Consider the following 19,629-nt stretch of genomic DNA (forward strand, 5'->3'; position numbering starts at 1 on the left):
CCAGCGTACTCTCCGGATCTCTCACCAATCGAACACGTGTGGGATCTCATTGGACGCCGTTTGCAAACTCTGCCCCAGCCTCGTACGGACGACCAACTGTGGCAAATGGTTGACAGAGAATGGAGAACCATCCCTCAGGACACCATCCGCACTCTTATTGACTCTGTACCTCGACGTGTTTCTGCGTGCATCGCCGCTCGCGGTGGTCCTACATCCTACTGAGTCGATGCCGTGCGCATTGTGTAACCTGCATATCGGTTTGAAATAAACATCAATTATTCGTCCGTGCCGTCTCTGTTTTTCCCCAACTTTCATCCCTTTCGAACCACTCCTTCTTGGTGTTGCATTTGCTCTGTCAGTCAGTGTATAACATGTTCCAGAATTGAAAAATTGTATTTCTATCAGTATTAAAAATAAAGAAACGTGTTATTTTTAGTTTTCGGAAAACCACTTGGGTCTTATGATTAGGCTACTGATATCTCGAAACTGAATATGTTACAGACGTGAAATTTGGTATTTGGAATTTGCTTTAAAAGTAAAGAAACACGTACTCTGGGAAAGACCAATGAGGGGGGGGGAGGTGGTAGAATTGAAAAATTAATTGAATTAATAGTATGAGGTTTCTTACACTTAATAAAAGCTAAAGTTGTTACAGACGTGAAAATTGGTATTTGGATCTCCTTTTGAAACAAAGAAAAACCTTTTTCTGGGGGGGGGGGGGCTGGAGAATCATCTTGGGGGGCGGGAGTGAAAAGGAGTTAAATTCCTTTCATGAGGATACATATCTCAAAAACTGAAGTCGTTAGAGTCGTGATAATTGGTATTTAGAAAATCCTTTACTATTAAAGAAACAAGTACTTTTGCCGGAAAATTCACTTAAGGGGTTAGTGTGAAAGGAAGTGAAAAAAGGTACTTGTGTTTATGGGGATACTTATATCTCAAAACTGAAAGTAACAGACGTGAACATTGGTATTTGGAATCTCTTTTAAACAAAAAGAAACGCTCCACCTTTTGTTGAGGTAAATGATCTTAACGGCGGTGGGGTGAAGAAATAGGTGAGACCAATTGATTTTGCCCCAGAGGAGTGAGATATGCCTCGGCAGCCGGCACTATTCCTATCCTCGCCGCTTGTTGGGGGCTTTATTAATTCCATTCCTGACACGATCGAATGACTGGAAAGAGGCTGTGGATTTTCAATGTACTTATTCTGATCATAAACCGATCATTGTTAATCTTTCCTGGGTTCGTTTTCAAGAGGCACCTTTTGCTTTGAAGAATGTTCTTACATTACAGTAGATTATCCTGGAATATAACGATGGCTTTCTTTTAAAACCTCGTATGTCCAAATGTTCTTCCTACCCATTATATTCCTTAAGACTGGTCACGCCTCCCGGTCATATATTTGTATGCATTCCCTCAGAATAATTTTCGCTGTGTTCATTTTGCTTTGCTAATGTCTAAAGGAAAATGGACCTTACCGTACCGTATTGTAGGGATGTTGATTGCATGGCAAATTTACATACTCCTACAGTATAATGTATTTAAGGTTCATTTTCCTTTACAATGTGCCAGAGCAAAATGACCATAACGAAAATTATTATTTTAGACTACATATAAATATGAGACTGTTAGGCGTGACCAGTCTTAAGGAATATAATGGATAGGAAGAGTATTCGGACTTACGAGGTTTTTAAAGAAGGCCATCGATAAATGAAAATTTAAACACATTTGAAATAAACGATAGGAAAGAGACTGACCGTGCAATTGTTCACCTGTATAGTAAGGTCAGTAATGCACGGAAGTATGTCATTCGTATCGCCAGAAATCCCGCGCACTTGCCTAACCGCGACAATGGTGCTGGTCACATTTTCAGCAATGACAACAGCAGCAGATGTAATTTACCGCCAAGTAGTCGTCTTGCATCTTGCTGTGACGTCCAGAATAATAATAATAATAATAATAATAATAATAATAATAATAATAATAATAATAATAATAATAATAATAATAATAATAATAATTGTACCGGGCGGTACACCTCCATGCCGCTAATTTAAAATGTGCGCCAGTTGAAACTCCTCTGCTGGAGGAAGTCTGAACTTTATCTACGGTATTAATTTTCTACTTTCTCAGAAGATGTCACTACCTGGAAATTTTGGAGTTTTTGAACTGTGTCATTTTCGACGTATTTTGTTTTGCTTGTAGTAAGAAGTGTGAACTTTCTCTTCTAGAGGACACTACTGAAAAACTACAATGGTGCACCCTAGTGCGATGTGAAAGAACTATTTTTTGGAGAAATTTTTATTTCAAAAGTTTGTTTCTTGTTAAATTTCTTTCTGTTATTGTTTAAGTTGGCTGTATACCCCTCTCTTTCCCCTTGTTTTGTATTTAGCCAATCCCGAATTTCTTTAATTAATTTCTGACCAATCTGATGTATCTTCCCCCAACTTGAATATGTTGCTGTACCCTACCCAATAAAGTGATTGTGGGCGGGTGTTTTCTTCCCTAAAACGCCTCGAACTTTCCGCGAGAGTATATAAACTGCTGATTTTTGGGTCTCTGCGCCACTTCTGTTCCATCTTTTAGTGTGTAAAGTACATAGCAGGGGGCGGGAAGCGCCTCTTTCTTCGGCAGCGGTCAACAACAAGGTAATGGCCGATTAATAACTTCTTTCTTTGCTAGCTCAGCAGTTTAACTCTCGGGGCGGGTCCGAAGTTTTTCCATAATGTAACCTTCCTTAAAATGTAAAGAAACTTAGTATCTATTCTATCTTTCAAACTGCATATCGGGATAGAGAGTGCTTAACCCTCTCGAGCTCCCACTCATATTGCTTTGAGGTGAACTTATTTCTCACAACCGATTCTTCCTTAATGTAATGTAAATTGTTCTTTTCTAAAGTCACCTCTGTAGTATGGGATTAGCCCTTGCATCAGTGGCCTAGAGCCAAATTAGGTTTTGAAACAAATACATTAGGAGTGCAGATCGCCTCCTCTCAAATTGTTATTTTAGAGGTCATGTAATTAACCTTTTTCACTTAATAGACCTCAGTAGGTTGGGTATTTTACCCCTGTGTCTATGTCCTGAGAGGACAACTTGAAGGTGGAGTTTGGTGTGGCCTTTGAGAGGCTTATAGTTTGAGAGCGAGTAGCTCTTTCTTGAAAATTGAGTGTTGTATGCCTCGAGGAGGCTTTTCTGTGTAATTAGGAGCAAGTGCTCCTGATCATGAATGGGGTTTTCTGCCCCTCTGGTAAAACTTATTTTGGAGTAAAGTTGGGCTAATTGCCCTAGAAGTGTGAATTCGGGGCTCGAAGCCCAAATACTGTAAATACTGTAATTGCACCTTTTGTTGCTTTGCTACTCTGTACCTGCCGTACTTGTTATTTCTTAATTTTGAAAAGAAAATATAACCTCGTTAAATTTTACATTAATTTTGATTCCGTAGTTTGAGACCCATTCAAGCCCGCACCTTCTTTCACCTCTACCTACCGCAAAAACACGGTAACAAGTGGTAGCAGAGCGTGGTTGAATGGGTCTCAATTTAGCCCCTTTTGACGGCTAAACATTGCTTTGATTCTAACTCTAACAATTTTCTCAGTTGCTGGAATTTTTTGATCTTTCCTGTTTCAAAATTTTTCTGTCATCATGCCCGGCCCTCGCGATGTTCTCCATCTTAACTATTTGCGCAAGGAGGAGTTGATCTATGAGTTAACTATCAGAAATGTGCAATCTGGAGGCACGGTTGCGATAGACACCAACAAGCTTAGAGAGTCCCTTGATTTGCCCATTTCCATCCCCAATTTGGGAGAGAAAGAAATTGACGACTCTCTTTCCACGATCACCGAGAATACTACTGGGCTAGCATCGGTAGTTAGTTTTTTTTATGAAAATGACCCTTCTCCTAATCAAATTAAGCGTGTGCAAGTCAGGCTATATCATTTTTCAAATAGAGTTAACGATCTGTTGTCTCTGAAGTTGAATGACGTTCAGAGGAAGGAAGCTAGTACGTTACTTGAAAGTATTTCTGAATTATCTAGCAAGGTCACTCAATTGTTAACTGGGGAAGTTCCTCCCAAAACTGATCAACCCACCACGATGAATGTAGGTAGCGAGGAAGAGCCTCCTAAGGGAGAAGCCAATAGGATAACCGTTGCTGCTCAAACTATCTCTGCCCCATTGGACAACGAGTCTGAACGCCGTGCATCGTTGAGTAATATACGTTCTGAATTAACTTCCTTGCCATTGAAACCTTTACCTACTATGTCACCCGGGTTTAGCAGCTTGCCTCATCCATTGGCAATGTTGCTCAGAGGTATCTCTAAGTTTTCCGTTAATACCACCAGTGACGTAATTTCATTTTTAAGATTTTTAGTTGAATTTCAGGATCATGCTCTTGTGTTTTATCTCTCTCCATGTCAAATTTTGCAAATTATCTATCCCTATGCAATAGGTATTCTCTCAGACAAAATAGTAAGAGCCATTGCCGAGCAATCATCGATTGAAGACTTCCACGCCCACTTGCTAGCTAACTTCATCCCGGCCAGGGCAAGGTCCTCTCTTATTCAGAAGTACTATTATCGGGTACAGCGCTTGGATGAAAACTTGGCAGATTTCATCCAAGATATTAAGTTCTATACTAGGGTGTTTGCTCTTCACTTCCCTGAGGATCAGATTGTACAAGCTATTGTGGAAGGAATTTCACAATCCTATAGGTCATATTTGTGTTTCGCGGCGTGCCCGCGAACTTTCTCTGAACTTGAAGCATTGTTCGTCTCAGCGGAAGGAGTTAGATACGCCGACTCCTTGCGTGTCGCGAAAGAACCCCCTCCCTCTTTTAGTAATCTTCGGCCTCCACCTCGCCGACCAGTCACACCCCGTAAATGTTATGCATGCGGGTCGCCCGACCATCTGCGCAATAAGTGTCCACTGATCAAGCCGAGTGGGACAAGGAATGGGGCCGGTTCATCACAAGGCTGTTTTAAATGTGAGGCTTTCTCACATATCGCCAAAAATTGCCCAAATTCAAATACCACCCCCTCCTGCTCAACTTCTGGTGCAAACTCCACCAATGCCAATAATAAAAAGTGACTAGGGGCTTCGGCTGAGTCGACTAATCCATCTTCCCGAGGCTCAGCCCCTGGCAAACAGGTCGTAAATTCAGGGAATGTTCAATCTGCAAATCTATCTTTTGAATGCCCCAAAGAGTGTCTTAGGATTGTGGCGGATACCCCCGCACCTGTTCCTTTTCTTAAAATTGAGTTAAATAACGAGCCTATAACCGCTCTATTAGATTCAGGCAGTGTTTGTTCAATTATTTCGGACCAATGGTATTCAAAATTGAAGTCTGTTTGTAAACTACCTGACTATGGCTCATCAACTGTTCAATATGTTTCGGCTAATTCATCTCCATTAGAAATTCTAGGTTCTGTACAGGTCAAAATTCGTATTTTTAAATTTACATGGAAAACCAAACTGTTTGTGGCTAAGCACCTGTCTTGCCCCATCATATTGGGAGCTGACTTCATTTCTCACACTGGTCTTGTGCTCGATCTTCAGAGTAAGTCGTGCACATTCAAATTTGCTTCCAATTGTAAAATCCCCTTGCTAAGGTGTAATTCTGTATCATGTTCATCTATTTCGCCTACCCAGGAGGAGATGTTGTTAGACCTTAGACATCTACCTGAGGAGCAGGCTGATAGTATTCGTAAATTATGTCAGTCATTTCCAGAGGTGTTCTCTGATACTCTTGCTGTTACTGACCTTATTGAATACAAAATTGAGGTCACGGATTCAATTCCTGTCCGTTTTCCACCTTATAGGCTATCTCCACCTAAAATGAAGGCTCTGAAAGAAATCATCGATCAGATGTTGAAGGATGGTATTATTAGGCCCTCTAAGTCGGCGTATTCGTCACCTATTTTTCTAGTCCCGAAACCCCAAGTGGGCTTCAGGCCTGTCATTGATTATAGGGCTCTCAATCGGAAGGTGGTGTTACAATCTGTGCCCCTTCCTGACCTTCATTCTTGTTTTTCATGGTTTCGTAAGGCCATGTTCTTTACTATCTTGGATTTGAATCAAGCCTACAATCAAATTCCCCTTGCGGAAGAGTCTAAACATCTTACAGCGTTTGCCACGGACTGGAATTTATACGAATACAACCGCGTGCCTTTCGGGCTCCCCACGGGAGCAGCTGTACTCACGAGGCTGCTAGATAGGGTCTTCTCCGACATCAAATTTGAGTACTTGTATCACTACTTGGATGATGTCGTCGTATTTTCGGAGACCTTTGAAGATTATCTGCGAGAAGTTCTCAATCGCCTTCGTAAAGCTGGGTTAACTGTCAAGTTGTCCAAGGTTGGCTTTGCTAAGCCCTCTATGTCATTCCTAGGGCATATTGTGTCACCTGATGGTGTTGCTGTCGATCATTCTAGAACACAGGCCATCCGTGATTTTAAACCTCCCAAGGACATTAAAGGGACGCCAGGTTCATTGGTATGGTGAATTTCTTCAGGAAGTTTATTAATAACTTCGCTAATAGAGCGGCGCCCTTGAACCTTCTTCGTAGGAAAGGCAACAAATTCGAGTGGGGACCTTCTCAACAAGCCGCTTTTGAAGATCTTAAATTAGCTCTCTGTAATGCCCCTGTACTTGCTATGCCTGATTTCTCAAAGAAATTCATCGTCCAAACCGACGCGTCGTCGTCAGCAGTGGCTGCAGTCCCTCTTCAAGAGACTGAACTAGGGAGGCGACCCATCGCCTATGCATCTAGGACCTTGTCGGCTCAAGAAGCCAAGTATTCCATCTATGAGCTCGAAGGTTTGGCAGTCTTATTTGCCTTAGAAAAGTTCCGTCTCTATCTGGAACATGTCAAATTCGACTTGGAGACAGATAATCAAGCCTTAAGCTGGGTCTTAGGTAGGCCGCGTCGTACTGGTCGTATAGCCCGTTGGACCATCCGTATTTCTGCCTTCCAATTCGACGTCAGGCATATCCGAGGTACCGAAAATGTTGTCGCTGATGGACTCAGCCGTATGTTTTCCAACGACGTCGAGACCCAGGAACCGGTCGACAGTTCATCACCTCCCGAGTCCATACTATCTGATGTTAATGCCATCTTAACAGATGCTCCCATGCTCTTTAGGGATATCGAGAAATACCAACGTGAAGATCCGACGCTGGCTCCGATAATGGAAACCCTTTCTTCTGGGGATCATGTCGTCCCTTATGTTCTGAGGAATGGGGTTTTATGTTGCCCATCAAGGCATGATAAGATGATGAAGGTTGTCGTTCCAGCGGTTCTTGTACCTATGATCTTCAAGTATTATCATGAAACCCCATTAGGAGGGCATCTAGGCATCTTTAAAACTCGTGAAAAGATTCGTGAAAGGTTCATCTGGAAGGGTATGGACGGTGAAATCCGTGAACTAGTGAAAGCTTGTAAATCTTGTTTGCTCAGTAAACCCACCATGTCCACCAAGGTAGGCCTTTTGTCTTCGCGTCAAGCGTCGCGCCCGATGGAACGCCTGTATATTGATTATGTAGGACCCTTCCCCCAGTCAAAGGGAAATGCCAACAAGTTCATCTTTGTATGCGTAGATGGTTTTACACGATTTTCCTGGTTATTTCCGACTAAGCTGGCTACCGCTCAGTCCACCATTACTTGCTTAAATTCTATTTTTGCTTCTTTTGGTCCGTGCCAATTCATTGTGTCTGATAATGCTAAGGCTTTTACATCTAATCTATTTCGTAAATTCTGTTTTGACTTGTCCATCTCTCATGTGACGACTTCGGCTTATTACCCTCAACTATCTTTGGCTGAACGGGTTAATCGTAACCTCAGGTCCGCGCTTATTGCCTATCATCATGAAGATCATTCTAGGTGGGACACGTCCCTGCATTGGTTAGCTTTTGCTTTGAATTCGGCGGTTCATGAATCACATAAATTTACTCCAGCCTCTTTGATGTTCAAGTTTGTTCCCAACACGCCGCTCTCTAACCTCTGGTCCCTGAGTGACATTCTACCTGAGACAATAGATCCGGACAACATTAAAGATCTTTGGAAGAAGGCTAAAGCCAATCTTACAGTGTCTCATGAAAAGGTTAGGGAAAGGTATGATCGTGGACGGAGACCCACCCCTTTGAAGGTAGGTGACCAAGTAATGGTCAAGAATTTTGTTCCCGCGGGCAAGCTTGCCCCCAGATTCCATGGGCCGTGTGTCATTCTCGATTTCCTTACGCCGGTTACGTTGTTATTAAGCAATCCAGCCACCGAGAGGATATTTAGGGTTCACTTGTCGCAGGTGAAACCTGTATAATTTCTGTGCTAACTTGCCTCATATTATCTTGAAAGGAATATGAAGGTTATATTTTTTTGAGTTTCACTTTTAAGGCTTTCTGCCCCTTCTATAGTATTTTGTTTTATATGTAAGCATTTTTGTGAAACCTGCCCCGATCCGTTAAACTGCCATCCTGTCCTTGCCACGGCCATTACCACGCTCCCGTCTCCTGCTCCACTCTACACAGTGGCTTAATTAATGCCATGGATATCTGCACGCCGCTGGACCCTCAACCTCTCCACAAGCCTGTGCCCTCAAAAAGGATGATGGTCCAACAAATTCTGCCGCCTAGTTTTAATGTTTCAGTGCCCCCGCAGCCGCGCGGCGCCGTGCCGCGACTGGGATAGAGGAAGGGCCCCCTTGACCCCAGCGAGGACGACATGTGCACGGCGAGCCGGAGCTCTCCTCCCGGCCAAGGCTGATGTGCGGCGCACGACCTACTACTTGCCCGCAGCCTGTATATGTTCACCGCGGGCGCGGCGTGCTTCAACACCACTGCTCCCCTCATAGTGCGGGCGAGCGGTATCTCAGGGTACTTGTGGGGTCCGAGCAGCCGCCTTTGGACGCAAGCCGCAACGGCCGGTCTGGCCATCCAACTTAATCAACATCAACTACATGGACAGTTACTATCAGCAATTACTATACCTGAGAATTCAACAACAATATCTGGTGGACTTAGAAAGTTTTTCCTCAACTTTAAAACTAAAGTTTTCCTTCTGAATTCAACTTCTACAAACATAAAGACTTTACTTCGCCAGTCACAACAAAAATTTTGAAACTGAATCAAACCACATTAAGAAAATCCTATAAATACTTCTGCAATTAATCTCCATATCAACATCAAAACTTGGACCTTGTTTCCAAACAAATTGCATGTGTCACCCCTGGAGGAACTTTTTTTTTTGGGGGGGGGAGGTCTGTACCAGGCGGTACACCTCCACTCCGCTAATTTAAAATGTGCGCCAGTTGAAACTCCTCTGCTGGAGGAAGTCTGAACTTTATCTACGGTATTAATTTTCTACTTTCTCAGATGATGTCACTACCTGGAAATTTTGGAGTTTTTGAACTGTGTCATTTTCGACGTATTTTGTTTTGCTTGTAGTAAGAAGTGTGAACTTTCTCTTCTAGAGGACACTACTGAAAAACTACAATGGTGCACCCTAGTGCGATGTGAAAGAACTATTTTTTGGAGAAATTTTTATTTCAAAAGTTTGTTTCTTGTTAAATTTCTTTCTGTTATTGTTTAAGTTGGCTGTATACCCCTCTCTTTCCCCTTGTTTTGTATTTAGCCAATCCCGAATTTCTTTAATTAATTTCTGACCAATCTGATGTATCTTCCCCCAACTTGAATATGTTGCTGTACCCTACCCAATAAAGTGATTGTGGGCGGGTGTTTTCTTCCCTAAAACGCCTCGAACTTTCCGCGAGAGTATATAAACTGCTGATTTTTGGGTCTCTGCGCCACTTCTGTTCCATCTTTTAGTGTGTAAAGTACATAGCAGGGGGCGGGAAGCGCCTCTTTCTTCGGCAGCGGTCAACAACAAGGTAATGGCCGATTAATAACTTCTTTCTTTGCTAGCTCAGCAGTTTAACTCTCGGGGCGGGTCCGAAGTTTTTCCATAATGTAACCTTCCTTAAAATGTAAAGAAACTTAGTATCTATTCTATCTTTCAAACTGCATATCGGGATAGAGAGTGCTTAACCCTCTCGAGCTCCCACTCATATTGCTTTGAGGTGAACTTATTTCTCACAACCGATTCTTCCTTAATGTAATGTAAATTGTTCTTTTCTAAAGTCACCTCTGTAGTATGGGATTAGCCCTTGCATCAGTGGCCTAGAGCCAAATTAGGTTTTGAAAGAAATACATTAGGATTGCAGATCGCCTCCTCTCAAATTGTTATTTTAGAGGTCATGTAATTAACCTTTTTCACTTAATAGACCTTAGTAGGTTGGGTATTTTACCCCTGTGTCTATGTCCTGAGAGGACAACTTGAAGGTGGAGTTTGGTGTGGCCTTTGAGAGGCTTATAGTTTGAGAGCGAGTAGCTCTTTCTTGAAAATTGAGTGTTGTATGCCTCGAGGAGGCTTTTCTGTGTAATTAGGAGCAAGTGCTCCTGATCATGAATGGGGTTTTCTGCCCCTCTGGTAAAACTTATTTTGGAGTAAAGTTGGGCTAATTGCCCTAGAAGTGTGAATTCGGGGCTCGAAGCCTAAATACTGTAAATACTGTAATTGCACCTTTTGTTGCTTTGCTACTCTGTACCTGCCGTACTTGTTATTTCTTAATTTTGAAAGGAAAATATAACCTTGTTAAATTTTACATTAATTTTGATTCCGTAGTTTGAGACCCGTTCAAGCCCGCACCTTCTTTCACCTCTACCTACCGCAAAAACACGGTAACAATAATAATAATAATAATAATAATAATAATAATAATAATAATAATAATAATAATAATAATAATAATAATAATAATAATAATAATAATGTCTTGGACCGTCGTCAAAATGTGCGGACTGCGGTGGAAATTTTTCCTGGACGGGTAATGACTACGAATGCAGTCCCGCCGCGGGTTCAGTACCGCCAAGGCACCCAAGATGACACCACGCCGGATCTCCTCAAGGAGTTGATCCATATTAAAATGCTTATAGGAAAAGATAGCAAAGATTTAAGGATCCAACTGACCGGGTGGAATACCTCGACGTAGCCCGAGAAGTGCCAAAACGATTGCTGGAAAGGGAGATTGAAGAATGGGAGGAACTTAGCCGTAATCTCTCATAAAACGAATCAGATCGCAAATATTGGCGGATTCTCTCAGAAAAGAGTCAGAGCGAATTTCGGCGGATTATATATAAAACGTAAAGCATCCAATTGTAAATTTCAGTATAATACCGTAGCGAAGCACGGGTATCTTGCTAGTTATGTATATAGTGAAGTTTCATAGGAACCGGTCACAATAAGCTACTCTGAGTAAATCAGAGGATCAAATCGAGTGTACACTTCAGTTGCTTGGAGAAATTTCACGGAAACTAAGGAGGAGTAAAAAAGTTACTATCCCTTGAGGTAATTGTACAAACTCTCCTAGTAAGTCACACACACACACACACACACACACACGCACGCGCGCGCGCGCAAACTGACATACACACACGCACACATCATATTGTGCTATTAGCCTTCCGCTTATTTCAAGCTGTTATCTTTATTGAAAACCGATAAATGTATGTGGAGCAATCAGACAGATACTTGAAAAAAGGGCTGTTATCCTGCATTACCAGTTCAATTCTTTTAAAAAATGCTAAGATTTGTGTTCTTTGCAGCTTAATTTGAAAGGCGGAAGCTGTCGAGTGGTGGACTTTCAAAGGGCTACTCCGAGGCAATCAGACGAGCAGACCGAATGTATACTACAGTCACTTAGATAAATTGCACGAAAACTAACGAGGATAAAAAAGCTGTGTCCTTCAACGCAAACGAGGCGCACATGTCCTTTATATAACCCACAGAAAATGTTAGTAACTTGCCTGTGAGGGCTCATCGCACGCATCACATCGAACAATCAGGTTTCCTCTTGTTCCAAGCAATGCTGAATTTACAAATGTGTCCGCTGGAACCGTGCTTGAGACGTCAGCACGAAATAGTTTATTGTTGCTTTCCAATAACAGAACAATAATGGGACTTTATTTACATTTTAATTGAAATTATACAGTTCGTAGTTTTAAAAATATATAATAACAATAATTGTAATTTTCATGTTATTAAAAGTTATAACATACCGTATCGGAGAAATTACAATTTTCTGCATCTTTAAATACTCATTTTCATTGTTTTCTCACTTTTCTAAGTGTATATGTTTTACTATCATTCGAATCATTTATGATTTTATAATAATTTTATATTATTCCGATAAATCAAATATATTTGTATTTATCACCTGATTTTATATATACATAGGGTATGGAATTTTGACCAATTAAACAAAAGAAAAGCTAGAAGGGGCTTCGTTCATTCTATTCCTAATTCGGTTGAATGACAGGAAACAGGCTGTGGATTTTCATTTTCAGTAAACGGTGAACAGGAAGTTGATAAACGAACATTGCAATTAATTTCGTATAAGTAATTATCTATAAAAACTCTTTCACTTATAATACAACCTAACCATGCAAATGTTCACTTTGTATATCAAGAGCCAAGTACCCCTTATCCTTAAGTATCGAGTTTTATTAGTGTACTGTAGGCTGCACTAATAATAAAGTATGGGCTGTTTGGAAGGATGTGGTGGGAGGTAAGCGGCAAAACAGGCTTTGCCCAGAGAGCGAAACACCCTAAATCTGGGCCTGGTTCCTGGCTCTGATCATTTATATACCCACGGAATTTCAAATGCCGCAAAATGGAAAAATGCGTAAAAGTTAATTTTTGAATGCTGGAGAAAAGTCCTTTCAACACTCCCTATCGTACGATGTCGTCATGTGGAAGATCTCTGGTGATACATATGGTATTTATCCGACAAAATTAATTAACAACCCAGCTATAAGTTGCCCAACAGAGAACCGGTTTACTTAGCTACCTCGCAGGGTAAAACGGAACCTTGAAATTGACTTGCAGGCAGTCTGAATGGGGTAGACTTAAAATGGGTGCACATGGTAGCCGGAGCCATATGATTATTATTATTAATTTTATTATTATTATTATTATTATTATTATTATTATTATTATTATTATTATTATTATTATTATTATTATTGGTCTGGAGGTACTTTGGGTATTTAAGTTGTTGTTTGTTATAAAGTATAAATAATTTGAGATAGTTTGCAAATTATTAATTTCCATACCTCTCTAAACATAATTTCATAAGAAGTCACAGAACCCAGTGATAGCATTGTCATCACTCAGGTGTAACTCGACAACTTATAATTCTGTGTATTAATGAATACTCCACCGATGTACAATGAAGCTGTTTCTTCCTTGTGCGTTAGTGATTTTTCTTTTGATTCAAATACGTACTGTATTTTTTTTACAATCTATTTAATGTCGCACCAACAGAGATAGGTCTTATGACGACGATGGGGTAGGAAAGGCATAAGAATTGGAAGGAAGAGGCTGGAGCCTTAATTAAGGTACAGCCGAAACATTTGTCTGGTGTGGAAATGGGATACCACGGAATACCATTTGCAGGGCTCCTGACAGTGGGGTTCGAAGCCACTATCCCCCGGATGCAAGCTCACAGGTGCGCGCCCCCAACTCGCCCGGTACGTACTGTATCTCTGGATCCTTTGCTGTTGTGATGTGATATCTATAGAAATATTTGTTAATAACTGAGCTAAGATTGTGTTGGATATTACAGAACTCGAAACGAGGATCAGTCGCAAGCACAAAACATGTGTTTAAATCTGGAGTGACTGCCACACTACCTGCCAGTCAGTCATCCTACATTGTACGAAGAACTCGGCACACTTGTAGTGTTGTCATTTAAATGACCCTAATTTCTTCTGTGCTAGGGTAGATACTTGGGCGTACCAATAAACTAAATATTGAGACAAGCACGGGGACTTTGTGTCACTGTAAAAAGTCTATACACTACTATGCATTAAAATGTAAGTAGGAGTCTGCCATTAGTGTAGGTTATTTCTTGAAATATTTCATTAGCGTTCACGAAGAATATCTTTAGACTACGATAATTTGATGCAAAAACAGTGAATTTACTTTCAATCGCAAACCCACCTATTCGCCGAATAAAATTAATAGCATCGTTCGTATAATAGCGTTTCAACACTTCACAAATTGCGCCTAATCTCATTGCCAAGGTTATTGGAATTATTTGATCATATTAGACTAGAGCTAGACCACCTCGATGGTAGGCGTCATAAATCAGTATGGCCTACTAGAGTTGCACAGAATGTTTGTACCGTAGCGCATTCATGGAGCATTTGTCAGCATATTACGTTGTTGCGGTAACTTAACGTACTATAGATATATAAATCAATACATACACAATATTTTGGGATAATAATATTTATAAATGGTTTAGATTATGGCAAATTGACAATTATGTTACTGCTGAATACCAAATTGTAACAAGAAGATTGAGTGTCATATAGGTAGATAAATTATGCTTCATAACAGTACAGTGGGTTACCCATTAACATTACCCTTTACCCATGCACTGCTAGTACCTATTTCCACATAGCTGCGATAGAGATGCCCATAATATTAGTTACTAACTATGATAACAGGCGTAAATCTTTGTCATGAATGACCTCGAGTAGTAGCGCCAGTGAGTTTGTGGCAGTATAGCGTCATCCCAAATAAGCATTCTAGATTTAAAATCCACCATTTCATGTGGACCACAAGATTGACGTTGTCGGACAATGAGACCATTGCAATTTCTCCTTTATATAGAAGTATTACGAAAACTTGGTCGTGAATTCACTGTAGATCTCCCACGACATCTTACAATAGATTACACATTCCGTTTTTCTTTTTCGATTACTAATGACAACGAGTTTTCTCTTAGCAGTGTACATTGTTATCATCACTATTTTGTGTTTAAACCTGAACTCATATGTTGACCTACGCTGGGGGAGATGTGATACTCCCACGTGGCGCGTCCCAGGTGGCGGATAGGGGGGTCTTAACCGGCTTGCTGGCGGACTTGAGGGAAATAAAATACCTCTCGCGGACCAAACACACAAACCCCTGTGGGTGGGGGACCCAAACGAAGAATACGCCCACGGTATCCCCTGCCTGTCGTAAGAGGCGACTAAAAGGGGTGACCAAGGGATGATCCATTTAGAATCATGAGACTACCTGTAATTAGTACCGTCACACAGGGAACACCATGGGTCGCATTAACTTGCGCGTAGTACCACTGTTAGGTATGCAATAGGTTTGTGATAAGTAGCGACAGTGTGTGAATCAGGAGGGTCCTACAGTACCTGCGATTCGTACCCCTATATAAGCAACACCATGGGATGAGCGACACCATGATTCTGCCTTACCTATGCTCCGTTCCCACTATGTGAGTATTTCCACGGATAGTATGAGTCCCTGTGGTTCGTCCACTTATTTGAGGAACGCCTTAGGTTGCCGTTATAGGTTTGCGTTGCCTGTTTGTGGCGCCGCAGTGTGCGAGACATTATAGGGCTGTGTTACATGTGCGCATTACACTACCTGTGAATAGTACCATAATGTGTGGAATATCGCGAGTCTCCGCTACTTTTGATTAGTACCGCAACATTGCACATAGCATGGTTCAACCTTCCTAGCGATGAATACCATTATGAGGGGCTGATGACCCGTTTCGACTAATCAAATAATCGATACCGCATAATGCTATAGAAGCAGTCCCTTGGTCAGTAATACTATTGTTTTGGCCAGCTTCTGCGCATGTGAGGCACTGTGGGTCGGATCCACTGATCGTTTTTAATTCATATTCGTCCATCCATTCATTCTTCGTCCTCATGCTTTGAAATCTGGTCAGTGGAGGATTTTGGAATTTTAAGTTGTCATTTCATTTCGTCTCATTTCGTACCATTAGGGGCCGATGACCCCGATGTTAGGCCCCTTTAAACAACAAAAATCAATCAATCAATCAATCAATCAATCAATCAATCAATCAATCAATCAATCAATCAATCAATCAATCAATCAATCAATCAATCAATCAATCAATCAATCAATCAATCAATCAATCAATCAATCAATCAATCAATCAATCAATCAATCAATCAATCAATCAATCAATCAATCAATCAATCAATCAATCAATCAATCATATGTTGACTAGAGATTAAGTACGATATATATATTCAAATTTGCTTTACGTTGCACCGACACAGATAGGTCTTGTGGCGATAACGGGATAGGAAAAGGCTAGGAGCGGGAAGGAAGTGACCATTGCCTTAATTAAGGTACAGCCCCAGCATTTGTCTGGTGTAAAAATGGGAACCCACCGAAAACCATCTTCAGGGCTGCCGACAGTGAAGTTTGAACCAACAATCTCCCGGATGCAAGCTCACAGCTGCGCGCTCCTACGATATATTCGATACCCGTTCTGTTGATCTCATGTTATATAGTAAAAACACTAGATTCACAATGATCAAATGGTTCAATCCTGAAAGAAAACTTATATTATTTTAGGTACCGTAGTCGTCCTCAGCTGTGATTCAGTCATTCAACTACAGACCTGCTACTTCTTCTCTTTTGTTATTTTTATTATATTATTATTATTATTATTATTATTATTATTATTATTATTTTTATTATTATTTCTTTATTAAAGGCGAAGCTAAGGCTCCTGGCTCTCTTTTACTCTTGACAATAATATAAATATTTGATTATTATACATTACAAACAAATCAAAATTAAACTTAGCTACAATGATAATCTTGTATTACAAATACAGTTAAATTAATTTAACTACTTCAAGTATATCTATAAGTTATGCTATAACATTAAATCTAGAATATATTAAAATCTAGTAAATTATTGTATTAATTCATTAAGAGCCTAACATGCAAACAGGGTCGAAAATTATATAGAGGCACTTAAGTACCTCGTAAAATATAACTATTTAGAGGGCGTGACTGGTCTATAGTTGCAATTATCGATCATAGTTGAATGAAATTGCGACGCCTTCAAATATATTAAATGCATTATTGATTTCTCGTAAACTGAACACTGCGACTTCTGTTTCAGTTTTATTGAAAATTCTGAATTAAATAAAAGTATCAGTCAGTCACCACTGATCTGCATTTAGGCCAGTCGCCCAGGTGGCAAATTCCCTATCTGTTCTGTATCTAGCATTTTCTTAAATAACTGCAAAAATTGGGAAATTAATAGAAAATATCCTTTGGTAAATTAACCCAAACCCTAACTCGCCTTCTTATAAAGGAATATTTGCCCCAATTTTTCCTCCTGAATTCCAACTTGACCTTCATATTGCACCTGTCATGCCCGGGCTCAGCTCGGCCGGTGAGCCAGGATCTCTTGGGGTAGATCGTTCGCTTATCGGCTGTGCGGAAAATTTTAAGTGCAGGGCTAGATGATGAACTAGTGGCAAATGAAAGAAAGCTAAATAGGTTTCACACATTTATTGTAACTACTGCTCTTCTCAAATTCTACAAATAATTTACAAAATCTAGGAACTTTTCGTATGAATCATCTTCTTTTATGTCGTTACTAACATGGACACTCCATCGATAAATGGAACAGCAAATGCCTGAGTCTGTAAATATAATATTTAGATTTTAGTTAAAAATTAATTAAATGACTAATAATAATTAATTTGAAATTATCTCTTCCATTAATAATTAAATGATTTGAAAATAAAATTTCCTTCCTCAATGGACTTCATTTAAATCGAGTTTGAAAATTATCATCTTCACTCCTTTGTAAAATTTCAATAAAAATTTTTCTCCCATGGAATTATGGTTGGATCGTCTTCCTTAGCCTTTAAACTAGTCAATAAATTCCTTTTCACAATTATCCAATAGTTGATCTTCACACAATAACTTGGAATTTGACATCATATCAACCTACGTTTACTCATTGATTGATAATAATTGGATATGTCACGCTTACAAATTCTATTTTTGTGAATTCAATCCACTGACATGGCCTATACTTATTTATATGTATTCGCTAACTAAGACCCTATTCTTCCTTAAAAACGAATAACATTCATTAAAGGTTTATATTCTGTTAAATAGTGAACCACTGAAGTTGGCATAAAATTGGCCAAAAATCCACGAAAACAGCGAAGAGCATCGTCACAAATATGGACCGTAAAATTACAATGAGCAAAACATAGACAAATCACACACACTACATTCACACAAAGGTACACGGAAATATTATATACATATTTACACGAATGCTAGCCCTTGATTATTATTTTCAAGTTTATTCAAATTCGGGGAAATATTCTCATGATGACAATATCGTGGGAAATTCCTCTCATCAACTTGAGATGTGATAGAGCAATGATTATCACTTTATTGAAGAATTCAGTCATACGACGATGTTCAGGGAAAATTTACGAGCAGAAATCATCCGAAAATTATCGACAAAATTGCCTAAACACAGGTCAGAATTAACATTACGCGCACGCGGTTCATGAGCTGCGATATTTATTTTTATCCTTCCACCATAATTGTGGCTCTCAATTAATCTGCGCTCACAACAAAGAAATCATGTCATTTAACACGTTTTCTTCTTAAATTGACTCAATAATGGATGCACAACTTATCCGCTAAATTCTATAATATCCATCTACCAGTCAAATAATTATAATAACACAGCAAAAATATATAGATGTATCGGTCAGATACTGCCATTTCCCAGGCCTAAATTAATACAAAATGAGCACACATCAATCTTATTCAATAATAATTAATATTATGCTCATGACCTTAGGTGCTCCTTTACGCGATAATTAGGTTAATTTATTATTATTATTATTATTATTCCTGTCCGCGCAAGATCACACATGCGAAAGCCACTGCACGACAATATCTCAGATGACTCTATCGCGCTCGAAATCCAACCATACGTCGTATAATCGAGGAATGAACTCTGATATAATGGAATTCACGAAATTACTATCCCATCTGATCACAATTCAAGTATAAAAATTATTCAAATAATCCTAGTTTAACGTTGAGGTCGTATTACTTTTATTTCTCCTGCCACAATGAACTCGGGACAGTTGAAACATTTCTTCATGACATTCACTCAAAACAAGCTAATATGTTCAAAATACACACACTCATCATCCCAAACTACCTTCACCAAGAAAGAAGGGATGGAAAATTTCTAACTAATAGAAATTCTTCTAAGCAAATAAGTAGAGGCTATATCATTACATTTTACATTTTACGAATAGAAAGAAAGAATAACAATGTTTAATTATTACTTGGTGGTGACTGTCGATCGTAGAACTCGGGCTGATGACCTAGTGCATTACCACGTTACGCACCATCGATTCTTGTCTCGCCCGTCTGAGCTACTTCACATTCTACTCGTTCATTGAGGACACACTGGCACGCTGGAAACCACACCATTCATATTGTAGGAAGACAGGCATCTTGACTTGCGCTCGAACCAACAATCTCCTCAGTAGAAGTTCTTGCGAAAGCTGAAACTGAAAATTAAGTCTGAGACAAGTCCAACACACACACCGATGTTTGACGAGATGGAAAAGCAACTTATCTTTTGATATCTTCAGTTAATTGTAAATAGAATCTGTGAATGTCTGAACTGCTATCTGTAACATGTTGGAAGCTCTAAATAAGGCGAAG

Source organism: Anabrus simplex, chromosome 2 (assembly GCF_040414725.1).
Source record: "Anabrus simplex isolate iqAnaSimp1 chromosome 2, ASM4041472v1, whole genome shotgun sequence".
Classification (NCBI taxonomy): Eukaryota; Metazoa; Arthropoda; class Insecta; order Orthoptera; family Tettigoniidae; genus Anabrus; species Anabrus simplex.